Genomic DNA, 18,526 nt, shown 5'->3' with positions numbered 1-18,526 from the left:
CTCTGAATGTAAGGCAAAGATCAAGGCCAAAGTCAAGATAGCATAGTCAGCCAAAGCAGGGGTCAAGTTCCAATGGTCAGTCCCTGGGTAGTCAGCCAAAGCAGGGGTCAGGTTCCAGGCAGCGGTCAGACATGCTCAGTGATCAGGCAGAGGTCGGTTCCAGGCAGTGTGCAGACGTGGTCAAGGAAACAGGCAAAGGTCAAATGCAGGCGCCGATCAAACGTAGTCAGGAACAAGCAGAGGTCAGTACTGAGAAGACAGTCCAAGAGGTACTACCTGGGGAGACGCTGGAACAGAAGGATGGTGGAACAGGACTGAAACGAGACTGGAAACGCAGAGGCAAACTTGATATCACAACGTGATCGACTCTATTTCCAAGGCAAGGAAGTGCAGGCAGGCACTTCCTTTTGAGGAGCGTTCAATCAGGGCGCGCTGCAGAACTGGGATCTGCTCCTGGCTCTTTAAGGGACCGGGAGGTCCGCGCGCACGCGCGCTTAGGGGCAGAGCTGACACCACGGAGGACGCCAAACCCTGCTGTGAGGACTGGCCGGAGGTGGAAGGCCTGGCGACTGCCGCTGTGGGATGCCGAGGCCTGGCTACACTCGCTGCTGCTGCTGCAGGGGAAGACGACCTGGGAGCCGTGAAGGAGTTAGTGAGGTGAGCAGGCCCGGGCATGGGCCGAGCACGGACGGAACGCGCAACAGAGAGTATGCCGAATCATTGGCCTGTGCATTCATTTTTTGAAGAGAGCGGTTTAAATAATATTAAGTAAACAAAACAAAATAAATGGAATTCTGGTCATCTAATTCAACAAATATGATGGGCACTAAGGTAAAGATGTCTTATTATATTTGAAGGACCGACGTAGCAACAGCTGTAATCTGATGTGACAGCTGAATGGCTCTTAGGTCCATTTTATTATTTTTTAAACTTTTTTTTTTATTGCAAAATCGTTCCTTTTAACTTGAAAATCGTTCCTTTTAACTTTTACAAGTATGTATATTATGTCCAAACCTAAGACAAACAAATGTGAGTGCTCTAATCCATTAAGTCATTATATCCAACATAGGAATGACCTGTCGGATATAAAAGCTAAGTACAGCTTTGACTTAATGGACTATAGAGCTCCTGGCCGATGAATTGTCCTTGGACAGGCTGTGTTTTGTTTTCTGCTCCGTGAGGTTAAGTTGGTTTCTGAGTTGCTGCCTTGGCCGTTTACCTTTTATTTGGAAAAGAGCTTCTAGTTAACAAGCTGATCTTGAGAAACTGAGTAGCATCGTTTAGGCTGATCAAAGTTCTTGTTTCTCTCTGCTGAGATAGTGTTTCTTGGCTGGAATATACTTGCCAGCATCCATCTCTTACTGTCTGTGTCCCCTCTGAGGTCAATATTCATATTGTGTTGCCTCCAGAGGTCAAACATCAGGTATCCCCCTACAGAACCATCACGCTTTTAAAACGTGATAGCATTTTTCCTAGTGTACCCTGTACTAAGTGTGCCAATAAAACTGCTTGAATATTCTCCATTCATGCATACCTACTTTAGTTACCACTTTACCAAATGTGTAGGAGAGAAAGTCAGAGAATTCTCTCTATACTGTTATTCTTGTCTGAGAGGAACACGTATGGCTGTTTGTGTTCTTGTTTTGTAATTTGCTGTTTTTCGGCTCTTGTTCTTGTTCTCTTTTGTCTATCTGCCTGTCTATCCGGCGGTGCACTCCCTGTTTCTTGTTTTCCGTGAAGACCTTTCAGTATCCTGCAGCCCGGCTCTGCCTCAGTGGGAGTCCTCTTCATGCCCTGTTCTTGTGCCTGTACCTCCTACCAAGTCCTACCAGCCACCAGAACCTGAGAGCTCAACTCATGGGGGGAGATGGCTGGCCAGGCAGAATATCCTGCACCGCCCATCTGTTCTGAGCCCAGCCTGCTCTTGCCAAGGGAGGTTACCACTAAGTGACACCTCGTGCCCTGATAATGGGGAACCGGGTGGAAAGGCAATAAAAAATATAAATAAATAAAAAGCAGCAGCAAACAGTCTCCCTTATCATCCACACAAAAGCACAGAAATCAGACTAGAGCTCTCTCTGAAGAGCATCCTTGAGTCTATAAGCATACATGACAATTCAAGCCCTGCACTTCTCTAGAAATTAGGACTGCAAAAGCCACACAGACACCGCGTAAACATGCATTTTTGCAAAAGCAGACTAATGACATTCTCACTACATTTTGCAAACGGTAGATTAACTAATTACTGGTGCCCAGCAGAGGAGGAGAGCCCCCTGCTTCGTTGTGGCTGCTGGTCAGTGTTTACGGATTAGGCCCCTTAGGCTGCTCTTTGGAAGCAGTTGGGCAGGGTGGGGGGAAGCAGCTGCCTCCAGCTTCTCTCCTGCACCATCACACGTGTTTTTGAGTCATGTCGAATTAACCACAATCAGGGGGAGCTGGAGCGGACAAAGCCCTGTCATCTCTACGGTCTGATCAATACCGAGGCTTGCCTTTCACCAAGGAAAAAGTTGTACACAATAAAAGATCTTATCAATTTTTTGATCAGCAAGATAAAAGCATTACTGTTTCTCTTTTGCATTGCTTTTTGTTTGCAGCATATTTTTATAATCATTGGCAGCAATCAGTAAAAAAGGACCTCTCGCACGGCCGATTCCTCCTTGGCTTCCCCTTCCTGGACGCTGCTCGGTGGTGGGATCTGCATTTTCGGTCCTTGAAGGAGCATTTACCGTGGCAAACATACAGAAAGGGAAAACATGATGATGCAGACTTTTGGGTCACAATATCCACTAGGATGTGGGGATGGAGGCTGAAATCAGAAGCAAGTCAGAGCAGACTTGTCCATTTCTGCTCTGGCTGGAGCCTTTCAGAGGATGCAATAAAAAAATTAAAAAAAAACCGTGAGCAGTAAAGAGCTGCAGCGTTCCTCAGCGTGACATGGAACTGCTGCAGCCGGGAGGGGCTCCATTCAAGTCAATGGAGCCTCACTAGATTGGCCATAGACAGCTGTGGATCTGCCAAACATTGCCACACATCCTTATTGGATGGCTCCACGGATTCTGGAAAGAGTAAAGCTCAAAGGTACCAGTTACGATATTTCAGCTACAGCTGGCAAGATGCAATCACAAGAATCCATTAGCTAACAACCTTTCTTCTTCTCATGCCCTTGCATAGTGAGCATTTTTTTTTTTTTAAACCCCATCCCTGATGTAAACACTTCAAAATATCCTAGTAGTTACTGCTAATTATTATTACTTCTGCCTTAAGCATGGACATTTGGGTGTTGGAGTATTCAAAGTTTTAATGTACCGTAGGTTGCAATGTTTAAATGATGTGTGTGGGTGAACCTGCTGAGCTTTACCCTCACTGCTCATATACCAGGTTTTCTTCATCCGTGCTTTAGGCTGCAAGCTGAAACTAAGAACAATAATTATATTTGTAATGTCTCTCTCTGTCAAAAATAAGATTCTTTGCCGTACGTGATACCTTGTACCGGACCGATCAAGATGTTGTCATGTATGAGCTTTTGAGACCAAATAGGGTCCCTTTTAAAGATGTTCATCCCTCTACTGCTGAAATAAAAAGCATTTCTAAAAAGCAGAATACTGGTCATATTCAGTACCCTGCAGCAGATAACAAAGTAGACATCCAATGAAAAGACTTATGTGATCTCAAAAGCTCAAACACCACAACATCTTTAGTTATATTTTATGTTGAGCTACTAAAATGTATCATATTCTGCAAGAATCCAGCTTTCTCCAGGACTAACAGGGCTACTTGAACATGGCCCTAGGATACATAGTAATATAGTAGATGATTGCAGATAAGGCCAGCTGGCCAACTAAGTCTGTCTAGTTGTCATCCTTTTTGGTTCTCTGCAATTTTGTGTAGATGAATGTATAAATTGTTATATTTAAACCAACCCCAGCTCCACCCCCTTCTCCCATGTCTTATACCCCACCTCTCAACCCTATCGCTACTACTGCCCTCTACAGGTCAGATGTACTAAAAGGTTATTCCTATTTTGCATCTATGCAAAAAATGATTGGTGCATAGGCCCCCATATCACGCCCAAGCCTGTCTCTGCCACCTCTACTGGTGGGGCTATTCCAAACATTCTCATCTTCTGTTTAGTTCTTACCAATAATATACTTAATCCAACACGCAGCCCCCTTCCCATTCCTTACTGCCAAGACATAATAATCTAAACAATTCTCAAACATGAGGCTGCTGTCTGAAATATTCAGCCACCCTCTACTCATCGATATTAGGTTGATAACCAGGCGGTATTGACATCATACAAATCATGCAACATACCACAAACTGACTAATCAGAATAGACCACCTTTTATATTTCACCCAGCTATAAATTAACCTCCTCTTGAAAATATGAGCAGATTATAGTTAAAATGAAAATATGCATCAAAGAATTTCTTATTGCATTAAACTCTGCTCCCTACTAGCATGCAATCAGACACATACCTTGGCAGTGTATTTTGCTTGTGATCTTATACCCATGCAGTGGTAGCTGGGCAGTGTAGGCTAAGCCTAGGCCCGAGATCTGAAGGTAGTGAAACAGTGCAACTTGGAAGTGGTCAAAGCCAGACGAATGTTAGGATACCTAGGAAGAAGTGTAAGCAGTAAAAAAAAAAAAAAAAAAGGAGGTGATAATGCTTCTGTATGGGTCATAGGGGAAACCAGCATTGTAACTCTGAAAGATATAGACAGAGTAGAGGCAGACAAGAAAAGGATATCCAAAATAGCGCAGGGTCTGCACCAAAATCTTTGTGAGACATAAGGACCTATATGTATGCAAGAATAGTGGGATTTTCAAACAATCCTTCCAGTCTCATCTGAAGATAATACATGCCCATGTTTGTCTAGAATAATCTTGACTCCATCCAATGTTTTAAAATATAATGTTATACATTTAAGAGTACATTTTAAATAGGTGTAACTTCAGTGTGCCACGCATACTTTTCAGCCTGCACAAACCCAGCCAATTTTCAAACATAAGATGCCTAGGGGTAGATTTTAAAAGCTGCGCACGCTACTTGGTGCGCACACATGCAGGCGCATGCATGTTATAAAATCGGGGGTCGGCGCGCGCAAGGAGGTGCACAATTGTGCACCTCCTTGCGCGCGCCAAGCCGCGTTACCTTCCCCCATTCCCTTTCCACTAGCCTGACCTTCCCACCTCTTCCCCTAACCCCCCCCCCTGACCTTTATCTTACCTTTTGCGCCTGCCTCTGGCTATGTCAGAGGCCTCTGGCCCTGCCCCTGGCCCGCCCCGCCCCACCCACACCCCACCCCCGGACTGCCCCTTTTTGCAAGCCCCGGGACTTACACACTTAACAAACGTAGGGCTTTTAAAATCCGGCCCATAGTCTTTGAAGATAAGCTTTTTCCGTGGCTAAAAGCATGCACGTATACTCAACAGGTATTGAACGGCAGCGCAAAGTACACACATTAGTGGCAAGCCTACTAAGTGCGTACATCCTTAAAAATGAAGTTTGTGTAGTTTCCAACCATGCACCCAATATGCACCTGAACCCTCAACCCCCAGGAATACTTACTTTTAATAAGGCTGAGAGTAAGATAATAAAATTGAAAATCAGATGATAAAAGAGGAAAGTTGTCCTGCACCTTCAAAGCTGGTATGCAAACTGGCTCTGCCCTTCTGCACGCTCCACTTAGCCCCTTCTCTCTGTATGGGAATTGAGCTCCGCCCTTCTCTTTCCCTGTTCTCTTCAACTCCACCCAATTCTCTCTGTGTTGTCCAATCCACACTCTATTACCATATATGGAAATTGAGCTCCACCCTCCTCTCTGGCTGTATTCTCCTGCTTTGTCCCCCTCTCTCTCTCTGAATAGACAATTCACTCTGTACCACCACATAGTACACCTGAGCTCAGTGTGCAGTCTATTACCACACATCTCAATTATGCACCTCCTACATGTCACAGTATTTCCCTGTCCTTGGATGGGCTTTTAGTACTAGTAATGTCATATTGCCTCGGCATCGAGCCATGGTCCAACCACACCTTGAGTGTTGTTTGCAGTCCTGGTTGCCCCATCTAAAGAAAGATAAAACAGAACTAGAAAAGGTGCTGAAAAATGCAACTAAAATAAAGAAATAAATAAATGATAAAGAGGATGGACTGGCTTTTTTATGAAGAAATGCTAAACAGGTTAGAGCTCTTCAGCTTGGAGAAAAGACAATTAAGAGGGAATATGATAGCGGTTTAAAAAATCACGAGTGGAGTGGAACAAATATATAGGGAAGGGTTATTTACTCTTTTAATAATATTAAGACTAGGGAACACTATCAAACTAACTGGTAGCAGATTTAAAATGCATTTAAGAAAGCATTTTTTCCAGAAAACACAAACTGATGAACTTTTTGTCAGAGAATGTGGTCGAGTCTAGTAGTATATAGATAAGTTTAGCGAGCAACAAGGAATGGATCTATTCTCTGGGATCCTGCTGGGTACTCATGATCTGGATTGGCCACTGTTGTAGACTGGGTACTGGGCTTGATGGACCTCTGGTCTGACTCAGCCTGGCACATCTTATGTTCTTAAGGACGTTGTGAAAGTACGTGCATAACTTCAGGCAACTGAAAATCCACTTCTGCAGAGTCAGTCAATACACTCATATAATACCTTATATATAGTAGGACACATATATCTCAACTAAGGTTTGGAAAATGTATCATTTAATGACATCAACAGACTGGTCTTCTCTACTTAAAAGCAGCAGAATTATGGTTTTGTTCTTTAGAATAGTTTCCATAATTTTTCCCAGCATTGAAGTCAGGCTCACTGGTTTATAGTTTTCCAGATCACCCGTGGAGCCATTTTTAAATATCGAGGTTACGTTGGCCATCCTCCAATCTTCAAGTACAATGGATGATTTTAATGATAGGTTACAAATAACTAGTACTAGATCTGAAATTTCAGTTTTGAGTTCTTTCAAAACCTTGGGGTGTATACCATCTGGTCCAGGCAATTTGCTACTCTTCAGTTTGTCAGTCTGGCCTCTTACATCTTCCAGGTTCACCAGTTTGGTTCAGTTCATCTGAATCATCACCCTTGAAAAATGTTAATGGAAAGGGTATCTCTGTAACATCCTCATTAGTAAATACTGAAGCAAAGAGTCTTTCGACAATGGCCTTAAATTCCCTAAGTACCCTTTAACCCTGTGATAATCGAACAGTCCCACCGACTCTTGCAGGCATCCTGCTTTGGATATATTTTTAAAAGTTTTTATTATGAGTTTTTGCCTCTATAGTCAGTTTGTTTTCAAATTCTCTCTTAGCCTCTTATCAGAGAAAAATTACAGTGAAGGACTCCCAAAATGATAAAGGGCATGGAACAGCTCCCCTATGAGGAAAGGTTAAAGAGATTAGCTTGGAGAAGGGATGGCTGAGGGAGGATATGATAGAGGTCTACAAAATCATGAAAGGACTTGAATGGGTAAATGTGAATCAGTTATTTACTCTTTCAGATAATTCAAGAACTAGGGGGCACTCCATGAAGTTAGCAAGTAACTTCACTCAATGTACAGTTCAGCTCTGGAATTCATTGCCAGAGGATGTGGTTAAGGCAGTTAGTGTATCTGGGCTTAAAAAAGGTTTGGATAAATTCCTGGAGAAGTTAATAAACTGCTATTAATCAATAGGGAATAGCCACTGCTTGTTGCTGGCATTAGTAGCATGGGATCTCTTTAATTATGAGTAATTTCCAGGTATTTATGACTTTGATTGGCCACTGTTGGAAACAGGATACTGGACTTAATGAATCCTTGGTATGACCCGGTATGGCATATCTTATGTTCTTATCAGTGTTTTACATTTAACTTGACAATGCTTATGCTTTTTCTTATTTTCTTCAGACAGATCCTTCTTTCAATTTTTGAAGGAAATTTTTATGGCTAAAATATCTTCTCCAACCTTGCCTTTTAATCATGCTGGCAGACATGTGGCCTTCCTTCCACCTTTTTTGATAAAAAGAATACATCTGGACTGCACTTCTAAGATGGTTTTCATAAACATTGTCCGTGCCTGCTGTACCCTATTAACCTATTTAGCTGCTCCTTTCAGTGTGATTCCATCCTCCATGTCGGCATCACACTGCTATGTATATAGCATGACTAGTTGATGAGTAACCTCAATAAACAAGATTTGAAAAAATAATTATAAAATGTATTGGATCAAAAAAGAAAAAAAAAGAGTTGGGAATGAGCAAGGATCTAGGACCCAAAACAGAATTGTCTTCAATTTATTTTAAATGTGCTACATGCTAACTTCATGGAGTGCACCCTAGTCTTTCTACTTTGCGAAAGAGTAAATAATTGATTCACATTAACCTGTTCTAGACCTTTCATTATTTTAAACACCTCTATCATATCCCCACTCAGCCGTCTTTTCTCCAAACTGAACAGCTTTAACCTCTTTAACCTTTCCTCATAGGGAAGCAGTTCTATCCCCTTTATCATTTTGGTTGCCCTTCTCTGTACTTTTTCTAGTGCAACCGTATCTATTTTGAGATGTGGCGACTAGAATTGCACACAGTATTCAAGGTGCGGTTTCACCAAGGAGTGATCCCGAGGCATTATGACTTTCTCTGTTTTATTCTTCTTTCTTTTCCTAATAATTAATTCCTAACATTCTATTTGCTTTTGTGACTGCTGCAGCAAACTGAGCCGACGATTTCAGAATATTATCCACTATGACACCCAGATCTCTTTTCTGGTTGGTAGCTCCTAATATGGAGCTACCAAAATGTCTAAAATCACATGTAACTGGATGTCTTTGGACCAGGTTCTATCTCCGACAGATCTTTGTTCGAGAACACCAAATCAGCATACAACGGTACCACTGTTGTGGGTACCATTGCAGAACCAACATGAAAATTAGAGAAAGACTAGTAAAATTAAAACAAAACAAAGCCACCTGTGAACTTCATGGAAAGAAAACGTATACACATTTCTGGATGTATTCCAACACCGAGAAAGGTTGAGGTACCTCTAGCCTAGTCAGATACCATTCCTTACCCACCTACATTTACATCTCATTTTGTTGCCCTTTCCATCAGAATTCAATCACCATCTGTTTAAACTCAATAACTTGTGTAGGGGCCAGTTTGCTATGGGTCTATGGCCTGTTTTTGTGAAAGTTTATGTCATGGCTCTGCAGGTCAATATAGGTAGGCCCCAGGGCAGGGGTACACCAGGCAGGTTATAAGTAATCCCAGAGCGGGAACAGCACAAGACTCATACAGGCCGATACTGTACAGTGTGCTCCGGTGGAGCGCACTGTTAGCCCGGGTTTGGATGTGCGTTTTCAACGCGCTAGCTTTACCCCTTATACAGTAAGGGGTAATAGCTCGTTGAAAACTCGCGGCCAAACCTCCCGAAACTAATAGCGCCCGCAACATGCAAATGCATGTTGCGGGCGCTATTAGTTATTCCGGCGCGATACAGAAAGTAAAATGTGCAGCCAAGCCGCACATTTTACTTTCAGAAATTAACGCCTGCCAAAGGCTGGTGTTAATTTCGGCCGGCACCGGGGAAATGTACAGAAAAGCAGAAAAAACTGCTTTTCTGTACACCCTCCAACTTAATATCATAGCGATATTAAGTCGGAGGCCCCAAAAGTAAAAAAAAAAAGTAAAAATTAAAAAAAAAAAAATTAAAAATCTGCCCATGGGTCGGAAGACGGACGCTCAATTTTGCCAGCGTCCGTTTTCCGAACCCATGGCTGTCAGCGGGCTCGAGAACAGACGCCGGAAAAATTGAGCGTCGGCTGTCAAACCCGCTGACAGCTGCCGCTCCTGTCAAAAAGGAGGAGCTAGGGACGCGCCAGTGTCCCTAGCACCTCCTTTTACCGCGGGCCCTAATTTACATAGGCCGCCCTCCTGAATCGCGCGCCCAGGAGAGTGGCCTGCGCTCGACGGCTCTCCCGCGCGTTTTTCTGTATCGGCCTGATAGACAGGGCAAAGCAGGATCTTCTGCCTGACCAGACACCTCCCCCTTGGATCGAGCCCGCAGGTTCTGGTGGTTGGAAGGACTTAACTGGAGGTGTACTGGAACACAGGAGGACAGCGAAAGATACTGGGCAGGCTACTGGGTACTGGAAGGTATCCAAAAAACAAGGGGCAAGGAATGCACTAGCAGAACAGAGAAACAAGCAGGCAAGACAACACAAAGCACAGGGCAAGACAAGGACAGGACCTAACAGAAACAGAGTACAAGTCAAAGTAGGGACCAGACAAACAAGGCCAGTAATCAGGCAAGAAGGCCACAGGAAGGAACCAGGGAAGACATAAGAACATACAATTTGCCATACTGGGTCAGACCAAAGGTCCATCAATAGCCCAGTATCCTGTTTTCATTCAACAGTGGCCAATCCAAAAGGTTGCTAGATCCCATGCTGCTTATCCCAGGGACAAGCAGTGGATTTCCCCAAGTCCGCCTTAATAATGATTTATGGACTTTTCTTCCAGGAACTTATCTAAAGCTTTTATAAACCCAGCTATACTAACAGCTTTCACCACATCCTCCAGCAATGAATTCCAGAATTGAATTATGCATTGAGTAAAAAAGGTTTTCTCCTATTTGTCTTAAATGTAGTAACTTCATTGACTGCCCTTAGTCTTTGTACTTTTCGAAAGAGTAAACAACTCATTTGTGTTTACCTGTTCCACTCCACTCATTATTTTACAGACCTCTATCATATCTCCCCTCAGCTGTTTCTTCTCCAAATGGAAGAACCCTAACTTCTTTAACCTTTCCTCATAGGGGAATCATTCCATCCCCTTTATCATTTTGGCTACCCTTCTCTGCATCTTTTCTAATTCTGCTGTGTCTTTTTTTTTTTTAGATGTGACCAGAACTGCACACAATACTCAGGATGAGGTCACACCATGGAGCGATACAGAGGCATTATGATGTTCTCTGTTTTATTCTCCATTCCTTTCTTAATTCAGGAGGGCCACTGGAAGGCCACACAGGAACTAAACCAAGGAGCTAGTGAGCTAAGGAGCTAGTGAGACCACAGCATGAGTAGAAAAATTCCAAGATGAGGTGGTGAGTTGTAATTAAGGCAAACTTTTAGGGTATGGCACTGCTGAGTCATGTGCCTTCGAGGCAAGCCTGTGTAGCTCAGACTGCAGTCCACTGAGGGTCCCTGCCAGCAGGAGGGCTGCATAATGGTCAGGATCATTACAGTATCCCGCATCTAAAAGGGAATGCTTCCAGATGCCCCACAGAGTGCCTACTCCTCCCAGATCCCAAATGCAAGGGAGATTTAGGGCATCTGGACCAAGGCTTGGAACAGGATCAGAATCCAACTGGAGTGAAATGCCTGAAACAGTGTTAAAGTCCAGCTGGAGCAAAAGGCATGAAGCAGAGTCAGAGCTCACACAGAGTGGAGTGCCTCGACCGGAGGAGTCCACTCAGAGTAGAGTGGTTGGATGGAGCCCACCCGGAGCACAGTGCCTGGATTGGAGCAGAATGCCTGGATAAGATTCAGAACCTGGAAGTGGAGTCTGCAGAGCTGCTAGGCTTGGAGTGGTATCCAGAAGTGGAGTCTGCAGGCTTGCAAGGCCTGGAATTCAGGGACAGATTTAGTATTTTGCTGTCCCTAGGCATTTTTGGTGCTGTCAACTTTCCATCTCTTGTAAGGGTCCCTTACAGGGTAGCAGAAGGCTGTTCTCTGCTGAATGAGATTCAGCAGAGCTGGAAGGCAGCAAATTTTAGCCAGCCTGTTGCCCCTAAATGCATGCTGGCCTAGGCACAGGCATAATGGGTGTTTACTGACAAATTTGGGGCTGCTTGGGATGGAATGAAGAAGCGGAGTTTGCAGTGCAAGAGGGTCTGGGACAAAGTCCGAAAGCAGAGGGTACCAGAGGTACTGGGTCTGGATTCACTGAAGCTGACAGCTGGGCTGAAGGTCACAGGACCGCACTTGAAGCGATCGGCTGGGCCGAAAGCTGCAGGACCAACCTCCAAGTGGCTTGGGTTGGAGTCGGGCCAGGAACTGGCTCAGCCTGCTGCAGTCTTGGCAGGAACCGGATTGGCTTGGTGTTGCGGCAGGAGACGGCTCGGCCTGCTGTGGAGACATGGCAGGAGCCGGCTGGGCTTTGAAAAACGTAGCAGGAACTAGCTCAGCCTGCTGTGGAGACATGGCAGGAGCTGGTTCAAGCTTTGAACAGAGTCATGACAGGAACTGGCCCAGGAGAATAAATACACAAAGGCAAACTGTTCACACAATACACTTTTTTTTTTTTTTTTTTTTTTTAAATCAGAGATGGGCTTGGACAGGATACTTTCTTGGAAGAAGGCTGACGATTCTTGAGATCCTACCTTTTTTTCATTTGGTGTTTTGCAATTTAAAATTTTGTGTCTAGTTAAAAATCCTTTGCAGTCACAAACAGACCGTGCATATATATATTATAGAGACAGAGATTTCTGTAATGTGCTGCATTGGAACAGACCCAGGGGGTGAAGCTTCTATGGAATTCTCCACAATCTATAATATTTAATTGGGTAAACAAGCTGCTAAGAGTGTGACCATTGTACATATGAAGACAACAAACTTTAGCTAAGCTAACTGGAGCAAGGATATGGCCACTAAGACCCGTGGACCATACAGCATATGTGATAAAATAAAAGCAGGAGATTTGAAAATGGCAGCAATTGGGTCCAAGAACATATTACAACAAACATCTAAGAGTGTGTTAGCGGCTCTCGATGACCAGATTAAATAAATTGCAATCTGTGATGATAAAAATAAAGGAAGAGTTTGAAATTCATACCAGGAGAACAGAAGTGGCCAATCAGAGAATCTCAGTGCAGGGGGGACCCATCTGAAGGAGTTAATCAGCAGATTACAGAATTGCAAAAGGCGAATGCAGAAAAGCTCATGAGGATTGAAGATCAAGAAAACCATGGACACTGGAAGATTAGAGTCATTGGTCTGCTGTAACTGGTGAAGGAGCAGGAGTTGTACGCATTCATTGAAAAATGGCTGCCAGAAAGACGGAGTCTAAACGTGTCTGAAGACCTGCGAGCCCGCAGAACCAGTAGAAGACGTGAGAAGGAAGGTCAGCCCAGATCAGTAGTTGCACAAATTCTTAACTGGGCAGCTAAAATCATGCTTTTCAGAGCATATTGCAAGGCAACGATGGTGGGATATCAAGGTAATAAAATTCTCCTGATCAGCGATTACTCTGCACATGTTGCAGTGCAGAGGAAGGAACTGGCTCCAATCTGCTCTGAATTGATTCAGGCGTCTTTCCTCACTCCCAATGAAAAGGCAAGGTGGATTCTGACAAATCTAAGAAGCAATGGAAATAAGAACGAATAGTACTGACATGACAAAGTTATGATTGTGTTGATGCTACAGCAAATTTTAAAACTTAAAATACACAGACTACAAATTGTTGTGTTAACTTTCAAAATATTGTTCTGAATATTTTTATCATCACTCAGCAGCTGAACTGACTGTGGATCTTTCCCAGTTTTCTCCAGGCAAGTCAGGAGAACATGGGTTATGTTTTCTTTTTGCTCTGTCTGCACTGGGGCAATTGGGGAAGAAGATGAGCTTTAAAGACAGGGACCTTTCCCACCTTGCTAGTACTAAGGTAACAATAAATTTATCAGAAATGTGCACGATGTTAATGATGTGTTTTTCTACTCAGGCCACAGAAAATTTGAGATTGCCCGTAAGGCTGAAGCTCGTGCAGTATAAATACAAACCAAGCAAACGACAACGGCTACAGTCTACGATGAATCCACGTTTCGAGCTAAGATTTGTTGTGGGTAGGATCTGCAGCTGCTGTGAACTAATGGACAACCTTTGTGATTCCAAGAAGGCTGCTGAGCAGCCACAGTTGTTCTTGTTCAAGGTTGTCTAACACTTGCAGTGTGCAACCATGGACATAACCTTGCTAGTTCGCTGTTTATTATGTTTATGATTATATCATTATATACATTTTTTCCAATGCAGGAATTGTTCTGTGCACACTCTGTATGCTTTCTGGTTGCTGCATGCCACTCAGTTATGAGATACTGTATGTAAATGGGCAAGATACTTATTTGTTATATACTTTCAGCTATTCAATAGGAAATTCCAGTTTGGCACGCCCTAGTAGGAAAAGGAGTATATGAGGCTGGGATATATAGTCCCTTGGAGCGGGAGGGGTATGCATGCGGTTATGGGCATGGATGGGTGTATGTCTGCAAGTGCGTGAGGGTAGCATAACTGGTATGATTTTTGAATTATAAAATATCAAAGGGAAATACTCATAAAAAAACAAAGATAAACGAGAGAGTTAGGGAAACCTGAAGGTTTAGGCTGGGGAACATTCAGGACCACTGGATAAAGTTTTTGTGATTAGGCTAGCCCAAGTCACAAATATATCTTAAACATTAATATAATGTACAATGATCAGCGTGGACCTTTCCACTTTAAACGTGGATGGTATTTACTCTCTGATCAAATGGAAGTAATTGCCGAGAATATTTAAATGTTTGAAGATACATGTGTATTTTTATAGGAAACACACTTAACAGATAAGGAGCATACCAGGTTAAAATCAGAATGGATGCCAGAACATAAGAAATTGCCATGCTGGGTCAGATTAAGGATCCATCAAGCCCAGGATCTTGTTTCCAACAGAGGCCAAACCAGGCTACAAGAACCTGGCCATTACCCAAACATTAAGAAGATCCCATGCTACTGATGCCAGTAACAGCAGAGGCCATTCCCAAAGTCAATTTGATTAATAGCAGTTATTGACTTCTCCTCCAAGAACTTATCCAAACCATTTTTAAACCCAGCTACACTAACTGCACTAACCACATCCTCTGGCAACAAATTCCAGAGCTTAATTGTGCGTTGAGTGAAAAAGAATTTTCTCTGATTAGTCTTAAATGTGCTACTTGCTAACTTCGTGGAATGTCCCCTAGTCCTTCTATTATCCGAAAGTGTAAATAACCGATTCACATCTACTCATTCAAGATCTCTCATGATTTTAAAGACCTCTATCATATCCCCCCCTCAGCCATCTCTTCTCCAAGCTGAAAAGCCCTAACCTCTTTAGTCTTTCCTCATAGGGGAGCTGTTCCATCCCCTTTATCATTTTGGTCGCCCTTCTCTGTATCTTCTCCATCGCAACTATATCTTTCTGAGACGCGGAGACCAGACTTAAGGAAGATCACTTGGACAGGTTGAACAGGCCAATAATAGACTCAGAAATTGTTAGTATAATATAGGGAATTTATGGAAAGCTTTGAGATTAGACAGTTTAGGGATGGATTTTTATAAGATATTAAAATTCCAAATGCTGGAGTCAATGACAAACATTTAAAATGAGTTACTAAGGCAAGAATCTTTTTCTCTAGGGATGAATCAGTCACCAATAGTAGTGTTACCAAAAAAAATACAGATTTGTCTAAAGTAAGTTCCTAGCATCCAATTTCCTTAATGAATGTGGATGTTGAGATTTTAGCTGCTGTTTTTGGCAGCGAGAATTAATGGGCTGGTCACAAATCTGAGGTCAAAGTATCAGACTGGTTTTGTTAAAGGTCAGCACATGGTTAAGAATGTAAGGAAAAGGATAGCTAGACTGGTTGAGAGGGCATAATAATAAGGAAGGGTGCTGAGCCTGGATGCTGGAAAATTTTGATTCCAGCAGATATTTTGATGGTTTAAAATATTATACAGTGCACCAAGGGTCCATCAAGCCCAGCATCCTGTCCCCAACAGTGGCCAATCCAGGCCATAAGAACCTGGCAAGTACCCAAAAACTAAGTCTATTCCATGTTACTGTTGCTAGTAATAGCAGTGGCTATTTTCTAAGTCAACTTAATTAATAGCAGGTAATGGACTTCTCCTCCAAGAACTTATCCTTTTTTAAACACAGCTATACTAACTGCACTAACCACATCCCCTGGCAACAAATTCCAGAGCTTAATTGTGCGTTGAGTAAAAAAGAACTTTCTCCGATTAGTTTTAAATGTGCCCCATGCTAACTTCATGGAGTGCCCCCTAGTCTTTCCATTATCCGAAAGAGTAAATAGCCGATTCACATCTACCCGTTCTAGACCTCTCATGATTTTAAACACCTCTATCATATCCCCCCTCAGCCGTCTCTTCTCCAAGCTGAAAAGTCCTAACCTCTTTAGTCTTTCCTCATAGGGGAGCTGTTCCATTCCCCTTATCATTTTGGTCGCCCTTCTCTGTACCTTCTCCATCGCAGCCTAGTTTTTTAAATGTTTTTCATTGGCAGCATTTATAATTTATATAAAACTTTGGGCATTATTACCATTTTCAGAAGGATTATGGGAGTTCTATGTATTTAGTTGGGTTTTATCTAGTAAATGGTCTCATTTATTTTCAAATTATATAGATTACATAAATCCTTAAGGACTCATACCCCCAAATATTTCAGTCCCCCCCCCCAGCCTATTTAAATGGGAGAGGGCCCTGCTATATTGCCTCTAAGATACTATCCAGGCACATTGCCTCAGAACTGACAAATATATCAATTATTTTTGCTGTGTGTTTGTTGCAGAATAAAAATAAAATTTAAAAAATGACAGATGTAGCAGCACATGGACTTTCGTGACCTGAAAGACCCTTTCTTTAGACTTGACTCTTGTCATCTGAAGGAGGGAATTAGGGAAAGTGCATTTACAACCACCTCTTTGTGTGATCTTCATCTTGATCCAGTGAAAGATATCACAGCAGCCCAGCAGCAGGAGGGGGGCTTCCCAGTCTTTTGCATTGAGTGTCACGTGTATGATTTTTTACCCACCGGTGAGAAGTTGTACATGTGCATGCGATGCAAAGAGCTCCTGTCTCTCAGAGAACGAGTCCGATCTCTGGAGGCTAGAGTGGCAGACCTGGAGGAGCTGAGGCAGACAGAGAGGTATATAGATGAGACCTTCAGGGACATAGTAGCCAAGTCCCAACTTCAGACTGGCAGCCCTGGTGCTGCCTTGGAGGAAGAAGGTCTCATGATGGGAGAGCATCAACCGGGTGCAGCAGGAAAGGATCCTGCAGCGAGGACCTGCTCTCCAGGCAATGCATTGTCCTTTCGCACCGGGGATATCTCCCCAAGGCCTACTGCCCAGGAGGTAAGGGTTAGGTCAGCCGTCATAGTTGGTGATTCGATTATTAGGAATGTAGAGAGCTGGGTGGCATGAGGATCGCCTGGTAACATGCCTACCTGGTGCAAAGGTGGCGGACCTCACGCATCACCTAGATAGGATTTTAGACAGTGCTGGGGAGAATCGAGTTGTCATGGTACATGTGGGCACCACGACATAGGAAAATGTGGGAGGGAGGTTCTGGAAGCCAAATTTAGGCTCTTAGGTAGAAAGCTTAAATCCAGAACCTCCAGGGTAGCATTCTCTGAAATGCTCCCTGTTCCACGCGCAGGTCCCCAGTGGCAGGCAGAGCTCCGGAGTCTCAATGCATGGATGAGACGATGGTGCAAGGAAGAGGGATTCAGTTTTGTAAGGAACCTTTTGGGGAAGGGGGGAGTCTCTTCCGAAGGGATGGGCTCCACCTTAACCAGTGTGGAACAGATTGCTGGCACTAACCTTTAAAAAGGAGATAGAGCAGCTTTTAAACCAGAACAAAGGGGAAAGCCGACAGTTGCTCAGCAGCGCATGGTTCAGAGGGAGGTATCTTCAAAGGATACTAATGATGCATTAGAATTAGGGCATCCCGACAGTGAGGTTCCAATAATAAGAAAAGTAGTCCAAGTGCTTGTAACTAAAAACTCACCTGAGCTACAAAATTCTAACTTATCCCTATCGATTTTAAAACCCACACGTGCACATGGACGCGGCTATTTTATAACACACACGTGTTATAAAATACAATAGCTGCACATGCGGGGGGGAGGGGGGTTTAAAAGCCACGCGCAGCAACGCGAGTCGGACTTCCCCAGTTCCCTCCCAGTCCGCTCCAATTAACAAGCAGACTGGGAAGGAACTTCCCTATACCCCCTACCTAACCTTCCTACCCTTTCCCCTCTCCTCCCCGACCCCTAACCCCTTCCCAGCTACTCGCGGTTTTTTTGTTCGATAACTTACTGCTCCTCAGGAGCAGAAGTAATTTCGGGCGTGTGCTTCCAGCCCCTCCCCTTGGCCCGCCCCTTTTGCAGGGCCCGGCCCTTCTGCATGTAATGGGGGTTACGCGCGTGGCCGGGTCCGTTCTAAAATGTATGCAGCAGGCGCAAGGCCCAGCCAAGCGCATAACCCCCATTTTTTACGCTCACGGGCCTTTTAAAAATCGGCCAGTAAATTCATAGAGTCCAGAGAAGATGGTTAATATTGCACAGCAGCCAGAAGCTCTGTGCACCAATGAAAAGCCCTTGTGGTGTGAAAAAAAGGAAGCATGATATTCCTAAGAAAACATGAATATTGACTAAATTATTATGATTTGAAAAAAATACACGGCCACCCCCTCCTCCCTTGGCTTCCCACCATAAAACTCCTTTCCACAAAC

At 43.6% G+C, this 18,526-nt stretch overlaps 1 long non-coding RNA gene across 1 annotated transcript in view; it reads right to left on the bottom strand.

The window, feature by feature from the left end:
• LOC115092258 overlaps positions 1–18,526 on the bottom strand; it is a 78,980-nt gene that overhangs the window by 49,160 nt on the left and 11,294 nt on the right. The window contains exon 2 of the long non-coding RNA XR_003856969.1: positions 4,480–4,618. This is a non-coding gene — a long non-coding RNA (uncharacterized LOC115092258). The remainder of the gene's footprint in view (positions 1–4,479; positions 4,619–18,526) is intronic.

The sequence above is a fragment of the Rhinatrema bivittatum genome, chromosome 1 (genome assembly GCF_901001135.1).
Source record: "Rhinatrema bivittatum chromosome 1, aRhiBiv1.1, whole genome shotgun sequence".
Lineage (NCBI taxonomy): Eukaryota > Metazoa > Chordata > Amphibia > Gymnophiona > Rhinatrematidae > Rhinatrema > Rhinatrema bivittatum.
This window is presented reverse-complemented; position numbering and strand designations above follow the sequence as displayed.